A 20,513-nucleotide genomic window follows, 5' to 3' on the forward strand; every position below is an offset into this window, starting at 1 on the left:
ACGCAGCGGAGAAAAAGAAGTTGAGAAGCGATCAATGACAAATAGCTAATACAGCAAAAAATCCCCCTTCTCTACTTATTGGCGCCACGCCAGGAGAGATAAGACCTTAAACCCAGAGTCACGTGATCGCACATCTGGTTGAACGAAGTCTTTCCCTTTTTTTCCTGCCGCGCCTACTTGCCGAAAAGAATCCAGAAGAGAATGTCCGAGAACCGGGGGAATGAGTCATAACTCGCAATAAGGAAAGAACAAAAAAGAAGTTTTTTCCTCCTTTTCACGCATTATCACTGCCTTTGGAGAAAGAAAGGAAAAGTTTTCACCACACACACTGACCTTGCGTTTTCTGCTTTCAAAGCAAACAAAATTACCCAGATCAAAATAAATAATTCATTATTATTCCTATTTCCTTTTGAATGACGATCCCGGAATTTCCGGGTATCAAAGTTCAAAATCCCCGGAATTCCGGGGTTTCCCCTGAGCACAAACACCCCTGGTATGCCATACGCATGCACATTTGATTCCCTCATAATAAAACATGTGGAGAGTCTCGATTCTTAATTTCACTTTGGCATTAAATAAAATACCTTATTATTGAAGAAACAATCATTTTATCATAAATTTGTGTAATCAATAATTTGACTCCATAGCTGCATATCTGCTTGGCATACATCTCAAACTGAAACAGTTTACATAGAAAGATCATTTATTTTACCCCAATTAATATTTTATATCCCTGATGCCAACCTGGTGAATGATTATTTATTATTTCTGGCTTTCATCACCTCATGTTTATCAGCACGACAACTTGCATAATGGCTGATGCAGCGACGGATAAAAAAAAATTTTTTTTATATTAGTAATTGAATAACAAAGAATATAACTGGTAAACTGGAATGGTAAACTTTTCGGTAGACATTAACACTTGGCGGTGGTTAGAGATTTAAGTTAAATGCGTTAGAAAATGTTGACTAGCAAAGGACTGATTAGGACTCAGATAAGCCTTAAGCATGTGCAAGAAATAGATGTAATATAATGAGTAACTAAAATAATACAATTCAGGACAGAAGCAAGACAAAATTTAGTGAAACAACTTGTCTTTCATTGCCAATCTCATGATAACTGATACCGAAGCTCTTGAACTAGTATTTGCAGATGAATTTCTTGAACTCACTAATAAAGAAAAGTTAAGTAAAAAAAAAAAATTACAATGCTGATGAAACTGGTCTTTTCTGGCAATATGTACCATGAAATACCTTGGCAAACTCTACAAAAAAAGGCTCCAACTGGCATCGAAGATTCCAAAGCAAGACTAACAAAGCATGTACATATGCCACAGGAATGCATAAGTGTAAGCTTTTCATTAATCAGACAAAATACACGAACTCAAACATATAAAAGAGTACAGATTTTCCCTGTTGTATATTGTGCAAATAAAAGAGCTTGGATGACAAGTGTTAATGAATGATCGATTTGAAAATCATTTCATACCCAAGGCTTGGCAACACTCAAATTCAGTTGGTTTATGTGATGATGCAAAAATTATCCTAATTGTTGACAAATGCTCGGCTCATAGCTAACTTAAAGTTTTAGTGAAAGATAAATATATCCATATTATTCTTTCCCCCAAATTAGACATCCATCATTCAGCCTATGGATATTGGAATAGTGTGCACACTGAAATGAAAATATAAAGTAGCATTTCAAAAATCCATGTTAAATTTCTTGGATTATGGCAAGACTATTCAAGAACTTCTGAAATATTTTAGCATGGAATCGTATGGAGCATCACAAGATCGAGGGAGGATGTATCTTCAAATACTTTAAAAAATACTTGGCATAATTTACGGACAGTTACTATTTTTCATGGTGAGGCTGATAAGATAACCACAAATATGAAGGTTTTTGGATATCGCAAATCAAAGGGGAAATTTTCCAGTTAATGGAATTTGTAAAGAAATGTGGAGATAATATAGTTTTTCATTGCGATAACGATACCCAATCATCAATCAATTATAACATAGTATCAGGAAACACCTCCACCGATAGTGAAGAAAGTGACAGAGAGATCATTAAAAACGAAAAAATTTCGACTGACAAGTTAGTTGGAATTCTCGACACAGCAATTACAGGACTTGAACCATGGAACTTTATAACTGAACAAGAAATTAGATCTCTCTATAGAATTAAAGAGAAAGTATATGGACAAAAAACAAAGTTACTGAAACAACTTACATTGAAAGAAATGTTTAATAAAGTAAACAAATAAATATTAAAGCCCTTTTTTTTTTATAAATTTTGATACCCTTTAGATCATAAATGCTTCATTATTTCATAAACCACAATTTCACATTTTTAATTTTATAATTTTTACATGTGATCTTAGTAGATTTAAACTGATGATTAATATCTGGAAAAATCCTGCGAAATGGGTGAAATGAATCCTGCAAAAATAGACTTAATATTGAGATATCACACAAAGTTCCTACAAAAAATTAATATATTAACACCGATCACTTTACAAATCAAAATTATGAATGGTTTGGTTCGACTTATTTCATTATGGCAAAGCACTCGAGGGTATCCACTGAAAGGAAGGGATTCCTTCATGAAGGACTTTCTAAGGGAAATTGGCTTGAAATATGTATTACACATGGGGTAAACCACGAAAATATCGCTGCAGCCAGCCTGTTTGCCAGGATTTGAAACCTGGACTAAACTACCAGTGTTCAGCAACTTTACTGCTCGGTAGCTGGTGGACAAAAAATAACATTTGTAATAAAATAAATGTTAAAACAAACCACAACTGTGAAAAGGAATAGTGGCATATCTTGGTTATTAATTTGACATATGCTTAAATAGCAGAATTAAAAACTCTACAAATGCTTAATCTGCACGACTGTAACCTGCTTTAACTTTTGGAGGGGAATTACCAGTATAGACCACTTGGCCACTAGCAAAGCCCGAATTTGATTGGACTCTTTTCTTATATACCAGGTGTTGATGAAAGTTTTCCGCCACCACAAATATCATCTGCTCAAACAGTTCGCGGTGGCGTGTTTAATCATATTTTGTAAAAAAATTTTGGTAGTTGAAAGAAAGAGACTTGCTTTAGAACACTGTTGTGAAATTTCTAAAAAAATATCGTTATCATTAAGTACAAGGCGTCTGAAATGGAACTACGCTACCAGATCAGAACCATCATTTATTTCCAGTTTTGTTGCATAAAGGCAGCTACAAAATGTCACCAAATCATGTGTATAGCTTTAGGTATTAAAGTTGTAGCACATGACACTGTGAAGGCTTGATACTGAAAGTTCAAAAACAAGGACATTCAAGAAGCAGAATGCTCTGGCCAGGTTACTGATGTTGATATGGACCACCCGCGAGAACTTGTGGAAAAAAGATAAGTATGCAACCACTCAATAGCTTGCTAAGCAGTTAGAGACAGTAGTACCGTGTCCATTAGTCATGTTACGCATCGCATAAACTTGACGTACAAGTTCAAATCTGGGTACCACATGAATTCTGGACTGGATCATCACTTGGATGAAAAGTAGATTTACTTCAACAGCATAGGCCAAAAGTGGGTTGGTCTGAGCCTGGGAAGGCCATCGGCAGCGTCGCAAAGCGTAATTTGACTAACAAATAGAAGTACTGTTCTGTTTTCAGGACCGGAATCAGTAATGTATATATGTCTGCATGTATGTGTGCTCAAGTACATATGTAAGCATGAATGTATGTATGTATATAAACATATGCATACACGCGTGCATACATTTCTGAATCCGGTCCCGATAACAGAACAGTACCCAAAAAGAACATGTTTTGTATCTGGTGAGACTGTCGTGGTATTATTCACAAAGAGTATCTGGAAAAAGGTAAAACTCTTGACAGTAAGGCGTATAGTGAGATGGTAGTCCGTGTTGATGCTGCTTTCAAAACAAATGTGAAAGTAAGTTCCGGTGCAAAAAGGTAATGTCCTATCAAGATAATACAAGACCACATGTGTCTGCATTCACCAGCTGGACTCTATATGGACTTGAAATGGATCTTTTGCACACACCCACATATAGTCCTGATATCGCTCATTTGGACCTAACTTTTTTCACACTTGCAGCTAGCTACATCTTGCTGCTGCTATCTTTCATTCTGCACAGGATGTCCAAAATGAGGCTGATTTTTGGAATCATGGTCACAAGTTTCTGGGCCAAAGGCTTTGAAAAACTACCAAAACATTGGCAGAACCGCACTAAAGATACTGCTTTTATGTTTTTTCTCTAACTTTATTAAGAACATTTTTGGCAGAAAACTTTTGTTACAACCAGATATGTATACACTAGAGGCAAACATTATGACCACCTTCTAAATAACACATTGAGCAACCTTTGGCCTGCAAACCAGCTGCAACTCACATTGGTATAAATGACACAAGTTCTTGATAGATGATTAGAGATAGGTTGTACCAAATGTTGGTTAGAGTAGAGAGAGGGGTACCCCTTCAGTGTTCGTACACATTTCTGCACACAGAAATTAAGTACTTTAAGGATCATTAATGAAACAAATTAAGGACCTGTGAGCAAATGGGAACTGAATAAATTCAATTAAAAATATTATCTATGCCTGAACTTTTGTAATACCATCCTAAAAATAAAATAGATCCGTAAGTAGGATGAATTATTATTAAACATAAATTACCAAATTATTAATAAGTTCGAGAATAAAATCACTTTATAAAATGTATCAAGTAGTATTAAATATTTTACACTTATAATAGTTGGAGACATTTGAAAGAAGATAAGTGACATTTTATTTATGTTTTACTAACAGTTAGCTTTAAGTTGATTTTTTTCCTTTTTTTTAATGTTTCATTTTTTGCCACATACTTGCTCAATTTAGAGGTTTAGTAAACAGCAGGTAGATTTTATGTTCAAGCGGCATAGATTAAAATGAGAAGTAAGATCATAATCAGCCACGATTCATAACAAAAGACTGGATGTTGTCACCACTGCTGCTTGCCTAGAGAGAGACCTGCTGATTAGAACAAACCTGAAAGGCCTGATGTAGGCACTGTTGGAAAGTTTTGATAGTTGGGCTCTGTCTGACGCAGTTAGAGGCATAGCTTCATGTAGATTTCCACCTATTGTGACTCAGTTAATATACTTCAAAGTTCCAATAAGCCATTAAAGCACCACAGGTGATGAGTTCTTTTTTAAGTCTCACAAGATGTGAAGAATAAGTTTATTAAGATTACATAATTTTTGTTTTCCATTTTTGTGTTTTATCTTGCGACAACAGTTAGGATTAATGAAAGGCAATAACTCGCTTTAATATGCAGAGATAATTTTTAAGGGTAAGCAGTTAGTTATAAATAACTAAATTAGGTAGTTAGATAACCTTAGTCATTATGAATTTGCATGGGCACTATAAAATTTTATTTTAAACTTTTTTAACAATATTTGTTAAAAAAAAAAGCCTGATTAAAATCACGATCTAACAAAATTTCAGTTTAAAATACATGTAATTTATGACATTGATTCTTAAACGATATTAGGAAAATTACACATTAAAAGCTACAAAATATTTGTTTTGTAACAACACTCAACAAAATATTTATGTGTCTTTTTTACTTGAAATCTTCCCAGACATTTTGGCTAATTTTTATTTATATAAAATAAAATTAATTTTTAGAGAAAAATTGATGCACATTCTGAGACAATTACATAGGATAATCTTTGACTATGAAAAAATTAAAAAGACATTTATAATTAATTACATAGCTAATTTTGCCTTTAGTAAGAACTGTTTCGTATATTGTGCTTTATAGCATTATACCTTGTTTATTTTTCAGATTCAAAATATTGTATAAGTTGCCAAAATGGAACTTTAAAATATAACAGCCAAAAACACGGCTAATCTTTGGAATATGGTAACAGGTAGTTTGGCGTTATTTTGGTAAGGCGATGAAGGTTACTAGCTAGGACTTTAGCAGTGTACATGGATAAAGTCAAGAGTGTGCGCAATGCCATTTTTGTGCAATTCTCGGATTTTTTTAAGTGAAAATAGGTTGACGTGTACATGGATATCATGTATGTGCAATTCTTAAAAACGCGGCAAGCAGTTTGCGATTCTGCACTTTCTCCTAATTTCGCACCTAATCTTCGTCATGATTAAGCACTTTTGTTCCATAAACGTTTTAGCATAAGCGTAATTCGGCTAGCATATTGTTGGAAAAAAATGTTGAGCAAAAAAAAAAAAAAAAACATGCCTTTACTTTGTGAAAACAAAATAGTGTCCAAAAAAAAAAAAAAACTAGCAGGTTGCCGTAGCAGGGTTGGTCGCCAAATTTTCGCCAAGTTACCATAATCCAAAGATTAACCAAAAACACAAATGTTTTATTTTAATGTTATTTCTTTAAATATAATTTCAATATATTACTATTATTTTAATGAAATTTATCAATGTTACAATGTTTTAAAAAAAATCGTGGAAAAATTCACAGATCTTGGAATAAAAAATTTTCTATACAAAATTACCTTAAAATTGCCAAAATAGTGATAAGTCAGAAAATTAGAGCCATTAAATAAAAGAATTAACATCACCAAAAGCAAAAAGTTGTTTAAGAGCTCTTCATTAGAAAAAATGAATTTCGAAATGCTTATGTTTCACTTCTTGCTTAGAAACTTGAGTATCCCACCATTTATATTAGAAATAGGAACCCATTCAAAAGATTACCATATATGTCAGTGAATCGCAAAAATATTTCTCCAAAATGCTAAATCACACTCAAAATGGCAGTTGTAAAAACAGGCAGAAATTTCAGATGATTAAAATTAAGGACATTCTGCCAATTTCAGCTGAAATTAAAGACTTTTAAGGACCAAAATTCGATTGTAAAAAACCTAAGGACTCTTAAGGACCATATGAACCCTGCCCTTGTATTATCACGAAGTTGTTGTTTCATTTATGGTAGCCTGAGTAGCTGAATGTTATGTAAACCCTATATGATAATTAGTTGCATGACTGCAGTAAATTTGTAAGGGCTTGTGGTGCGTGTATTGGTTAGAAAGTATATTGCTTGTTTTGTGGTTTAGATGATAAAATGGCTGAATGTGATAAGATTAATTTGAAGTTTCTGTATGATTTGGAAAGAAAAGAGCGTTACTTGACTGGTGTGTAAATGAAGGTTTACTTAGCAGCCATTATTAGGTGCCTTGTTTGTAAGAAGGAGATGCGTATGGTTGAACGTCGATACGGAGGATATTTTTTACTCTTATTTTGTGAATTTATGTGGCGACGCCAGTATACAGACGACGTTGTTAGCAGATAAATTTCCTTTTTTATGTTATTCATAGTTTGATTTAAAAGTTTATTGAGATTATATACTTTTTTTCTTGGTTTCTCCTTTGACTTTTTAAGTGAATATAGTTCGATGTGTACATGGACATAGTCAAGGGAGTGCACAATGCCTAGTTTCTGCAATTCTTTGATGTCTGTTAAGTGAAAATAGGTCGACGTATACATGGATAAAGTCAAAGGAGTGCGCAATGCCAAGTTTGTGCAATTCTTTGATTTTTTTTAAGTGAAAATAGGTGTACGTGGATACCGAGTTTGTGCAATTCTTTGTCTTGTTATTTTGGCTTTGTGTAGCAGGGATTTTTGGAGCAAAAAATCGCTGTTAAAATAACAAGTCAAAGAATTTCACAAACTTGGTATTCATGTACCGCCAAAAATCATCAAGGGGTACCCGTAAATATATTTTTACCCAAATGTTTAAGCAGCGGTCACGCAACGTCGACATGGTGGTGTTTGAGCTCTAAGCTGCCACTCCATGACATCCCAAATGCGTTCTATCAAGTTAAGATACAACAAGGTTAGGTAGTAAGGACATTAATTGAAATTCATCCTTATGCTCCTAGAACCACTCTAACACAATTCGAGGCTTGAGACATGGGATATTTTTCTGCTGGAAGATTCAATTTCTGGCTGGGAAGACAGATGATATGTAAGGGTGGAAGTGATCTACAATTATGTTCAGATAGTCTGTAGCTTTCATGATCTGTTCTACCATGACTAAAGATCCCACAGCTGTCCATAAGAACACCTCCCAAAGCATAATACCACCATTACCGGCCTGTGTATGAGTTTTTGTAGCGATGGCGAGCAGCTGTTCGCTTGGAAAATGAAATACCCTGACACGACCATCGATGCAATGAACGAGAAATCATGATTCATCCGACCAGGCAGAAGTCTTTCACTTATCCATTGGCTCACTGTAAGCGTAGTTGATAATGATGCTTGGTCAACAGACACACATGAATGGAACATCTGCTGTGTAGTCCCATATCCAACAATGTCTGTAGAACTGTGGGTTCCAAAGCACTTGCACCCGCATTGTATTGGGCTGTCAGCTGAGCCACTGTTTGGAGCTGATTATGCTTACCAAGCGGGACAGTCTTTGACATCCTTTTTCTTTGATGACACGTGGAAGTCCTACACCTTGGCTTCTATTGCTGGTTTCACTGTCATTTACCCACGTTGCATAAATACTAATAACAGTACATTGTGAACAACCTAGCAGTTATGCATTTTTGGAGATAATCATTCTGAGCCTTCAGCCCATTGCAATGTACCTTTTATCAAATTTTCTTAGATCAGCAGCCTTTCCTATCACTCACAAAAGAAAGCGCAAGAACAATTCCTTACTTTCTCCAACAGCATTTAAATACCATTCCCACTTAACCATGCGCTCTCTACGTCATCCAGATGAGTTCATAGAAAAATGTAGGGATGGTCATATTGTTTTGGTTCATCAGCGTATAAACAACACTGTTTTATTATGGAAATTGTTCAGCATCTGCTGTGTGCATCGGTGCTCATTTTAAAGTAAATATGGACCATGAATCTGCAAAATTTTCATTTTAGATAAATCTCTCCTTTTGGATACATATCCCACTACATTTGAAAATTAATCCCGAGTTTATGTGGTTAGTATGCATGAAGAATTGCTTTTTCCTAATGTTTCAAACCTGCATTTTAACTTATAAACATCCTGCAGTTGATTTATTTACACTCAGCAGAATAAGCAAACTTGTTTATATTAATGGCAAATGAAGATGGATTATTAAAAGCAGCACTTTTAGACTTTTATGGTGTCCAAAATGAAAAGCATTTCTAGCACTTTTGGGTATACTTCAGCATTAAAATGGTCACCACATACGTTTTGGTGAAATCTGGAAATAAGTTTGTCTGGTGTTACATACTGCTGTCACATAAATTATCCTCAATATTAATCCAAGTGTCAGTGAGAGATTCCTCTTTGTCTTTTGTTTTGTCATTAAGCTCTGCAGCTTCCTTAGAAACAATTTAATTTGTTGGCCATTTTTATACTTTTGCTCAGTATACAAAATTCTGTGCTCTTGTATGAAAACCACTGCTTGTTTTTCAGTTGACAGCAAGTTAAATATGGCCAACAATTTACAGAAAAAATTAACAACAAAGAATTTAAAAGACAGAGCGATATCATGAAGAACATAACTCTTATTTTCAAATTTACAGAAAATTAACAGTTGCCAACATTTAAAAAGAAAATATTTAACAACAGAATGATATTACACAGTCAAATGTTAGTGTGAACATAAAAAATGCAGTACATTATAAATATCACTAAAAATTACAGCATCTTTTCTAATGGGGATACTCAGATAATCGACACTGGGCGAGGTTCCTGAAATCTCATTCGCCAACTTGGGCAATACGCGCCTAACAGTGGACAGAGTATAGCTTATATGTTAACTGAGATAGGAAAAAGGAAAGGGATATTTTCTTCTTATATGTAGATACTTTGGGTTTGGTGTTGTCACTTTGCAGATAAATCTTTGTGCTGGTGATCACGACTTTGCAAGTAAACGTTTTGAATTTGATGTTTAATTACTTTCTAAATAAATTAATTACACCTGCAATTAAAATAATTTTATTTTTACACAAGAAAATTACAAAATATGCTCATTTTCTGTACTTATGGCTTATATTTACTTATACAGTAAGACCCCGCCTTGGCTTATATTTACATATACAGTAAGACCCCGCTTAAGGCGGGGGGGGGGGATATGTTAAATCAAAGTAGAGCATAATGCGAAACAGCACAAAACGAGGCTGTCCTAACATGTAAATAATGGGGTTACGGGAAAATGAATGTTTTCGTATCACCACTTGCTGCCTTCTCCCGTAATCTTTATGTTGTGAAGATTATTTTGATGTTTAAATCTATTAAACCATCCTGAAAGTTTCACTTATGTCACTTGCCTCAGCCTGAATGTAATTAAAAATTCTTCTAGCTTTTTCCATTATGATAGATTGGCTTAATGGCACATTGCGTTCAATTTCTTCATCAATCCATATAGACAGTCGTTTTTCCATTTCCTCTATAATGTTATTTCTAGAACGGGTAATTCTAGTTCCAGAGCTTGACGAAGTTGCAATTGCCGATGACAGTATTTTTTCTTTATTCTTAAGAATTGTCCTTATTGTTGAAGTTGCCAAATTCAATGCAGCACTAATTTGAGATTGATGTTCACAAGAATCTAATCTTCTTATCACTTGCATTTTAGTTTCCAGTGAAATGCTTCTTCTGGTTGCTTTCTTTTCTTGTTTTTTATTATCACCCATGATAAAAAAATAGAGATCATTATATTTGTTACTCTGTTAATCGTTATAGTATTATATAAATTTATACTTACAATAATGTCAACAAATGTTTCAAATTATAAAAATGCTTGGTTGATCTTTGGATTATGGTAACTTGGCAATTTTTTGGTGAAAATTTGGCGACCAACTCTGCTACAGCAACCCTCTATTTTTTTTCGCCGCCATTTTGTCTTCGCGAAGTAAAGACATGTTTCTTTTCTTTTTATTTACTCAACACTTTTTCCAACAATCTACTAGCAGAATTACACTGATGCTAGAAATTTTATGTAACAAAACTGCTTAATCATGACAAATATTAACTGCAAAATTGGGAAAAAGTGCAGAATCGCAAACTCCTTGCGCGTTTTTCAGAATAGCACATACACATAAACCATTTACACGTTGACTTATTTTTACTTAAAAAAACATCCCAGAATAGCACAAAAATGGCATTTCACACACTCTTAACTTTATCCATCTACACTGCTATTTTCTCATAAATTACAAAAATTTGCACGAAAATGCAGGAAAATTTTCTTAATCTTTAAACTCGATAAAAAGCACATATATGAAATTACCTGATCACGAAAAAGTACATACCCTTTCCAAATATGAACATTTCCACATATAAAATAAATAAAATATCCAAAAACTTTTACTTCTAAATCATCTATTACATTATACACGTCACCAACAAATTCATACCGCAACCATTACAAATACTTAGTGTCAGATATTTAAATTATTTCCATGCACGTTTACTTCAACTAAAATGTATACCAAATTCCTACAAACATAAAATTCACAAAATAACTATCATTTAATTAAAATATCACTAAACCATGTACACGTCGACTTATTTTTACTTAAAAAAACATCCCAGAATTGCGCAAAAATTTCATTGCGCACACTCTTCACTATATCCATGTACACTACTTTTTTTCTCATAAATTAGAAAAATTTCACGAAAATGCATGAAAACACTCAACGTATACTACTCAAACGTATTCCAAAGTACTACAAATATATAACTCACAAAATCACGATCATTAAATTAAAATATAATTAAATTAAAAAACACTACTTCAAATATAAATAAGCACATACATTAAATTAATAAAAATTAGATTACAATCCTAATTACTTTAAAATAAATCATTGCTAATAAAAATTTTCCAATAATACCACATTAATTTATTTACTCCTTACATTTAGAACAATGCATAAAAATAATATCCTCAAATGATTAAAAATACTAACTTACCTAATCTTCTTCACAATCTTCATTACGTGGCTGCAGTACTACTGCTAATTTCTAAATCCAGTAGTCAACTGGAAGTCTATTCACCAAGTAATAAGAAATTAATAAAATTTCACAACTGATCTTTAGAATATGGTAACTGGTAGTTTGGCGACATTTTGGAGGCGATAAAGGTTACTACCTAGGACTTTGGTAATAATGTGAGAAGCACTCATTTCCAATTACGCATTATTTTGTGTGAGGGAAATGAGAGATCATGAGATATGTCATGTGAAATTAATGGACGAATTTCAATTGTTTAATCGGAAAAGGGGGGGAAATCTGGAAATTTCGTATTTAGCTATATTCTGCGTTGTGTGAAACGTGACATTAATGGACGAATTACAGTTCTTTAATCGGAAAAGGGGGTTAATTTGGAAAAGCTTCATTGTGTGTTGTGTGAAATAGTGTTGATTAATTTTCGGATTGCATGGCGCTATGTAAAGTGAATTGTAAATTTTTAATGTGTTTATCTGATAATAATAATAAGTTGAGATTGTGTGAAAAGAAGGATATTACAAGTTTAAATGGCGGTGCAAGAAATATGGTGAAAATGGACATTTTGTGAAAAGGAGTGTAAGGAAGGATACGTGGTTTGCTGAAAGTAGTTTGAGTATAGGTGAAATTTTATTAATTTCTTATTACTTGGTGAATAGACTTCCAGTTGACTACTGGATTTAGGATTTAGGATTTAGAAATTAGCAGTAGTACTGCAGTGACGTAATGAAGATTCTGAAGAAGATTAGGTAAGTTAGTATTTTTAATCATTTGAGGATATTATTTTTATGCATTGTTCTAAATGTAAGGAGTAAATAAATTAAAATGGTATTATTTGAAAATTGTTATTAGCAATGATTTAGTTTAAAGTAATTAGGATTGTAATCTAATTTTTATTAATTTAATATATGTGCTTATTTATATTTGAAGTAGTGTTTTTTAATTTATTTATATTTTAATTTAATGATCGTGATTTTGTGAGTTATACATTTGTAGTATTTTGGAATATTTTTGAGTAGTATATGTTGAGTATTTTCATGCATTTTCGTGAAATTTTTCTAATTTATGAGAAAAAAGCAGTGTACATGTATATAGTGAAGAGTGCGCGCAATGCCATTTTTGCGCAATTCTGGGATTTTTTTTAAGTAAAAATAAGTCGACGTGTACATGGTTTAGTGATATTTTAATTAAATGATAGTTATTTTGTGAATTTTATGTTTGTAGGAATTTGGTATACGTTTAAGTTGAAGTAAACGTGCATGGAAATAATTTAAATATTTGATACTAAGTATTTGTAATGATTGCGGTATGAATTCGTTGGTGATATGTATAATATAATAGATAATTTAGAGGTAAAAGTTTTTGGATATTTTATTTATTTTATACGTGGAAATGTTTATATTTGGAAAGGGTATATACTTTTTCGCGATAAGATAATTTCATATATGTTCTTTTTACCGGGTTTAAAAGATTCAGAAAATTGTCATGCATTTTCGTGAAATATTTCTAATTTACGAGAAAAAAGCAGTGTACATGGATATAGTGAAGAGTGTGCGCAATGCCATTTTTGTGCAATTCTGGGATGTTTTTTTAAGTAAAAATAAGTCGACGTGTACATGGTTTATGTGTATGTGTTATTGTGAAAAACGCGCAAGGAGTTTGCGATTGTGCACTTTTTCCCAATTTTGCAGTGAATATTTGTCATGATTAAGCAGTTTTGTTAGATAAAATTTCTAGTATAAGTGTAATTTGGCCAGTAGATTGTTGGAAAAAGTGTTCAGTAAATAAAAAGAAAAGAAACATGTCTTTACTTCGTGAAGACAAAATGGCGGCGGGGAAAAAAAAATAGAGAGTTGCTGTAGCAGAGTTGGTCGCCAAATTTTCGCCAAGAAATCGCCAAGTTACCATAATCCAAAGATCAACCAATTTCACCTATACTCAAACTACTTTCAGCAAACCACGTACCCTTCCTTACACTCCTTTTCACAAAATGTCCATTTTCACCATATTTCTTGCACCGCCATTTAAACTTAACTGTAATATCCTTCCTTTCACACAATCTCAACTTATTATTATTATCAGATAAACGCATTAAAAATTTAGAATTCACTTTACATAGCGCCATGCAATCCGAAAATTAATCAGCACTATTTTACACAACACACAATGAAGCTTTTCCAAATTAACCCCCTTTTCCGATTAAAGAACTGTAATTCGTCCATTAATGTCACGTTTCACACAACGCAGAATATAGCTAAATACGAAATTTCCAGATTTCCCCCCCTTTTCCGATTAAACAATTGAAATTCGTCCATTAATTTCACATGACATATCTCATGATCTCTCATTTCCCTCACACAAAATAATGCATAATCGGAACTGAGTGCTTCTCACATTATTACCAAAGTCCTAGGTAGTAACCTTTATTGCCTCCAAAATGTCGCCAAACTACCAGTTACCATATTCCAAAGATCAGCCAAATGCTTTCTTACAGCACCGCACAAAACAAGAAACACAACTACACTGTTTCAGATATGTTATTTGGAAACCTAGCACTGCGCACAATTTCGGGGAATCCCCGGGTTAAAATAAAAGAGCGCTAAACCGAAACAGCGTTAAGCAGGGTCTTACTGTAACTAATATCTAAATAAATTAACTTTAAGTCGATAATTACTATAATTTTTAATTATGGACTTAAATAAATTAATTACACTTCTAATCAGAATAAAATGATTTTACTTTTATAGAATAAAATAATGCCCTTTTTCTAAGTTATGAGACTTCGAAATGCGAATAAGTTAGTAAACTTAATCAGAATGCTAATAAGTTAGTATAAAGTTATAAGCATATTCCACTGATTTCTTTATATAGAAGATTTTGTTGATTAAAAGTTGGGTACTTCAGTGAAAAATCTAAACCATTAGCCAGAACATGAGCAGAATTTTATTTTTTTCACAAAAAATGAATAAAAGTTAATTATATTTGTATCTTCAAATCTTAGAATAAAATTTATATTTATAGATATTTTGACATGTTACTCATGTTCATGTTTAATAGTAATGAATGTAATGTAAAGTGGAACTTCAAATAAGTAAAACAGAAATCTTTGCGTCACTGTATTTGCAACAAATACGTCGCTGAAATACATTCGCCGACCACATAAAATTGCTTCGGGGGCTGCCAGTTTGAAATCACTGTTATAGTCAAGTCAAGAGTGTGCGCAATGCCATTTTTGTGCAATTCTGGGACTTTTCTTAAGTGAAAATAGGTCGACGTGTACATGGATGATACCGTGTATGTGCAATTCTTGAAAACGCGGCAAGCAGTGGGCGATTCTGCACTTTCTCTCAATTTCGCACCTAATATTCGTCATGATTAAGCACTTTTGTTCCATAAAAGTTCTAGCATAAGCGTAATTCGGCTAGCACATTGTTGGAAAAAAATGTTGAATTTTAAAAAAAAAGCCTTTACTTTGTGAAAACAAAATAGCTTCCAAAAAAAAAAAAAAAAGCTAGCAGGGTTGGTTGCCAAATTTTCGCCAAGTTACCATAATCCAAAGATTAACTAATTAACCATATCCTATTCTATACAATCGGTCTCTATCCGAAATTTAAACAACTGCATAACATCGTGAAAAGGCATAGCAGCACGTGTTACAAATCTTATTTCCCTGCAGTTATGCAATTCAAGATTATATTTCTTTGTTTACCTACATGAAAGCTATCTTTGCACTTAAACACGAAAAAAATGAATAAAAATAACCTTCTTAATCTTGTTAAGCAAAATTATGTGCATAAAAGAATCTGGAATGTCCAATATAAACCGGACTGGCTGATAATTGAATAGTGGTTAGAGTTGACTTTAGGGTAATCCTTGTATTATCGGGAATTTGTTTTGTTTATCGCCGCCAAGTTGTTTCGTTTATGGTAACCCGAGTATTTGAATGTTACGGAAACCCTATTATGACATAATCGTTAGCATTATTCCAGGAAATTTTGAATTATGGGATGTTTTGTAAGGGCTTTTGTGGTGTGTGTTGTTAGGAAGTACACTGCTTGTTTCATTGTTTAGAGAGTAGAATAGCTGAATGTAGTAAGATTAATTTGAAGTTTCTGTATGATCTGGAACAAAAGGAGAAAATTGCACTAACTGACTGGTGTGTAAATGAAGGTTTACTTAGTAGCCATTTTCCGGACAGTCCGGAACTATGTACGATATTTCAGTGAATTTATGTGGCAAAGCCGATACAGTACAAAGTCTGTAATCCGGAATGATCTCTAATCCGGATGTCAAAGCCATAAACTTACGCATGCGCGTTTAGCACAAAAAACGAAGGAACTTAAACAACTTATATTAAAAGAAATGTTTAATAAAGTAAACAAATAAAAATTAAGCTTTTTTTTTTTTTTTTTTTTTTTTGTAAATTTTGATACAGTTTAGATTATATTTGCTCTTTATTTCATAAATTATGGTTTCATATTTTTAATTATATAATGTCTGTATGCTATCTTACCAGATTTAAATTGATAATCTATAATCCGGAAAAACCCTTAATTTGGAATCGCCTAAGTCCCAACGAGTCCGGATTACGGACTTTGTACTGTATACGGATTCGAGTTCAGATAATATTATGAAGCTTTTGGATGCTGTTAAGGAATTTTGTGTGCCACAGACTGAAGATGAAGGAATTTCTAAATAAGGTAAGTGGATATTTGCTTTGTGTAGTGCTTATATGCATAACAGGTTTTTCCTTATGTTATTTTGTTTGGTTTAAAATGTAGTTTATTGAGATTACGCAATTTTTTGTCTGCCTCTACTGTAGAATTGAGTGCTCCTTTCACTTTTTAAGTGAAAATATATCAATGTGTACATGGACAAACTCGAGGGAGTGTGCAATGCCATTTTTGTGCAATTCTGGGAAATTGTTTTTAAGTGAAAATAGGTCGATGTGTACATGGATACCAAGTTTTTGTAATTCCTTGCCTTGTTATTTTGGCTTTGTGTAGAGGCGATTTTTGGCGCAAAAATCCCCGCTACGCAAGCCAAAATTAAAAGTCAAAGAATTGCACAAACTCGGTATCCATGTACCACCAAAAATCGTCAAGGTGTAGCCTTAAGTATACTTTTACCTGAATACATTTTAGGAATGTAATATTGTTGTGAAAATACATACATATTTTATTTTTTCGAACTTTCCTCTTTAAGTATGTGATATATATTGCATTTTTGTGATCGCTGCTGCATTTATATAAAGAACATGTTTTCAAAGATATATATCCATTATTACTGACAATTGTTCAAGAATTAAAAAAAAAGAGAAGTATTAAAGTTAATAATGCTGGAGTTACATATATTATAATCTAAAATAATATAATTATAAGTGCATAGATTTACTCAATCACAATAACTAATCATTTACAGTTTGTTCTATCAGTACGGTTTATCTTCTCAATGCAAATGCTACACTTTGCCTTACGTGGTTTTCGTCTAGTAGAGCTTTTCCTCTGATATTAGGCTGAAGAGAGAATTTTTCAGAATGCGCCTTTTGATGCCATTTCCCTCTTGTGGAGAAAAAATTCCTCCCGAGGATGAGGCGATTTTTCGCGATTCAAGATGGCGGAAAAAATTAGGCCAAGGGCCGCGTATCTGAGATTTCCTTTCGATTAGTTTACTTTAGGGTACCCCTTGTATTATCGCGAAGTCGTTGTTTCATGTATGGTAATCTGAGTAATTGAATGTTATGGAAAACTTATTGTGACTTAATCGTTTGCATTATTCTGGAAAATTTTGAATCATGGGATGTTTTGTAATGGCTTTTGTGGTGTGTGTTGGTTAGAAAGTACATTGCTTGTTTCATTGTTTAGATGGTAGAACAGCTGAATGTAGTAAGATTAATTTGAAGTTTCTGTACTATTTGGAACGAAAAGGAAGAGTGCATTAATTGACTGGCATGTAAATGAAGGTTTACTTAGTAGCAATTTTTAGGACAGTGCGGAACTACATAGGATACTTTTTACTCTTATTTTTGTGAATTTATGTGGCGATGCCGATATACGGATTCTAGTTCAGATAATTTTAGAAGTTTTGGGATGCTGTGAAGAAATTTTGTGTGCCACACACTGAAGACGAAGGAATTTCTAAATAAGGTAAGTCGATATTTGCTTTGTGTAGTGCTTAAATGCATAACAGGTTTTAACTTTATATGTTATTTTATTGTTTGGTTTAAAATGTAGTTTATTGAGATTATGTATGTTTTGTTTGCCTGTACTGTAGAATTGGGTGCTCCTTTGACTTTTTAAGTGAAAAATATATCGATGTGTACATGGGCAAACTGAATAGAGTGTGCAATTCTTTGATTTTTTTAAGTCAAAATAGGTCGATGTGTACATGGATAAAGTCAAAGGAGCGCACGCCATTTTTGCGCAATTCCGGGATGATTTTTTTAAAAATGAAAATAGGTTGATGTGTACATGGATACCGAGTTTGTGCAATTCTTGTCTTGTTATTTTGGTTTTCTGTAGCGCCTATTCATGTGCCGCCAAAAATCGCCAAGGGGTACCCTTAAATATACTTTTACCTCCCTTTCTAATGATCTTAAGTTTAAGTGCTAAGCATTTTACAGGAAAAAAGAGTAACTGAATTGTGGATATCACATGGACAACACTGCAATCAAATCCGTTGACAGTCAAAATCTAGGGACCATGTTTAGCAAGCCCAATGACTAATTTTCCAGTTTTGGCAAATGACCGAGGTGGCCGCTTGAATTCTGGAGTACCCTTTTGCATTTACTATTAACTGTATTATTAATCAATTTGTATCTGTGCATTGTGCACAGGTAAAATTAAAGTAAGGATTAAATTTAAGCAGAGGTCTTTTATAATCCCTGCATTTATTTTTCTCCTTCAATTAAATGCATAAAAATTGCTTTGAAAGTAATTTAACTGATGAATATACCATTAAATGTATATGTATTTCTACACACACACTTTAAAAATGTGAGCTTTCCTTTTAACAAGAAACAGCAAAAAAAAAAAAAAAGTTACTACATAAAATAAATTGTAAATTCTGGGGGGGGGAGCAGCTTATGGCATCTGGAAGGTATTTTACAAAACTTAATGTTAGGTTCCAGATAGCAATTCCTATAACAATGAAACCACATACATACTATCAGATCTTGGTTTTTCATATAAATCAATTTGTGAACATGATTTAACCCTCTGTCAGTCCCAGCTGAGATGTATTTCTGCACCAATAGCTATGCAGATGTCCAACAAGTATCCCTAACATATTTTGAAGCTCTTTTTTAAAAACAGAATTTACTTTAGAGTTAAAAAAAACAGAATGATAAATACAAAGCTTTCAAATTGCTTAAGTATCTGCAATTTGAAAGCCATGAGAAAGAACAATAGGCAATCTTAAGTGTGATTCAGGGCAGAAATGTTTTTGCGAAAAATTGGCAAGTCACTATTTTATTTCACGGATGCGAATGTTGAATAATCCTCATCGAATACCGCATTGAAAACACTGCGAAAAAAACGTACAGTTTGTTTAGTGAACCAAGAACCTGGGAAGAACTACCAACATTCCAGTTCTTTAGCCATACTCCACTATAAACTGAATATACCAGTTGAATGCACAACAGGAATATCAATGCAATAATTCAACAATAATCACACCAATTTAAAATAACAGAATAATAAAAAAATGGTAAATGAGATAAAAACCTCTTGTCAGCACTTTACATACTTACTACTTGAGAAGTCACAAAAAGGGGGGGACAATATGCTAACAGCATGTACTATAGGCAATACAACATTGCATGCTATATTAATAAACACTTTAAACAACTAAGAATACTTCTGAGTACACATACACGTGCTGCAACAATCAGCATGTTTCCATTTCAGACAACAGCGTTAAACAAAGCAGTGAAACAGTTCAGTATTAAAATGCGTTGTTTAAGCTGATCAGCATATATAACTAGCAATTTTAATCACCTCACACTCCTTAAAACACGGCACATTCATGTCAGTAAACCGGCGTGTATTAACTGCGAAGTGGCTTAAAGAACACAAACAACAACAAACTAACGGTTAAGAGTTTCTAACCGACGCTTTCGGCTGCATACTTTCTTTACGCGCTTTTATAAAATTTGTTTTTTACCCACGCAATTTTTATTTCTACATTTAATTTTGTTGTTCATTTTGAGGCACAATGAACTCCTATAAATCGTTACATATGTAACAAAATGGCAGAACATTCTTTCATTATAAAATATTTTTTTACGATTGGACAGACTCCTGAAAAATTTATATAGATAAATGCATGATTTACTACAATAAACGCTCTGAAAGCATTATAATATTTTTTATTCAAATGACGAGCACTTGCCTATTCAACACTGGCCATTCCTAAGGCCAGAAGTGTTGGATATTTTACTGTGAAGGCGCCTAATAGGCGCCCACTGTTGCTTCTTATGAAGGGGGACAGACAGTTACAATCATGCCTTCTCCCGGATTCGAATCCGGGCCCT

The 20,513-nt window shown here is 33.2% G+C and overlaps 1 protein-coding gene across 7 annotated transcripts in view; it reads right to left on the reverse strand.

Annotated features, from left to right (window-relative positions):
* The window catches only part of Scm (Polycomb protein Scm), a 156,622-nt gene extending 136,555 nt beyond the window's left edge, over positions 1–20,067 (reverse strand). For 3 of the 7 annotated variants that reach the window (XM_035354955.2, XM_035354954.2, XM_035354952.2), the window contains exon 1: positions 19,854–20,066. The gene's annotated coding sequence lies outside the window, so the exon portion shown is untranslated. The other 4 variants (XM_085809181.1, XM_035354953.2, XM_035354956.2 and 1 more) reach the window with 3 other exon arrangements.
* Between the last annotated feature and the right edge of the window lie 446 nt (positions 20,068–20,513).

The sequence above is a fragment of the Stegodyphus dumicola genome, chromosome X2, assembly GCF_044657685.1.
Source record: "Stegodyphus dumicola isolate Sdum_Otavi_A_Nest chromosome X2, ASM4465768v1".
NCBI classification, from domain to species: Eukaryota; Metazoa; Arthropoda; class Arachnida; order Araneae; family Eresidae; genus Stegodyphus; species Stegodyphus dumicola.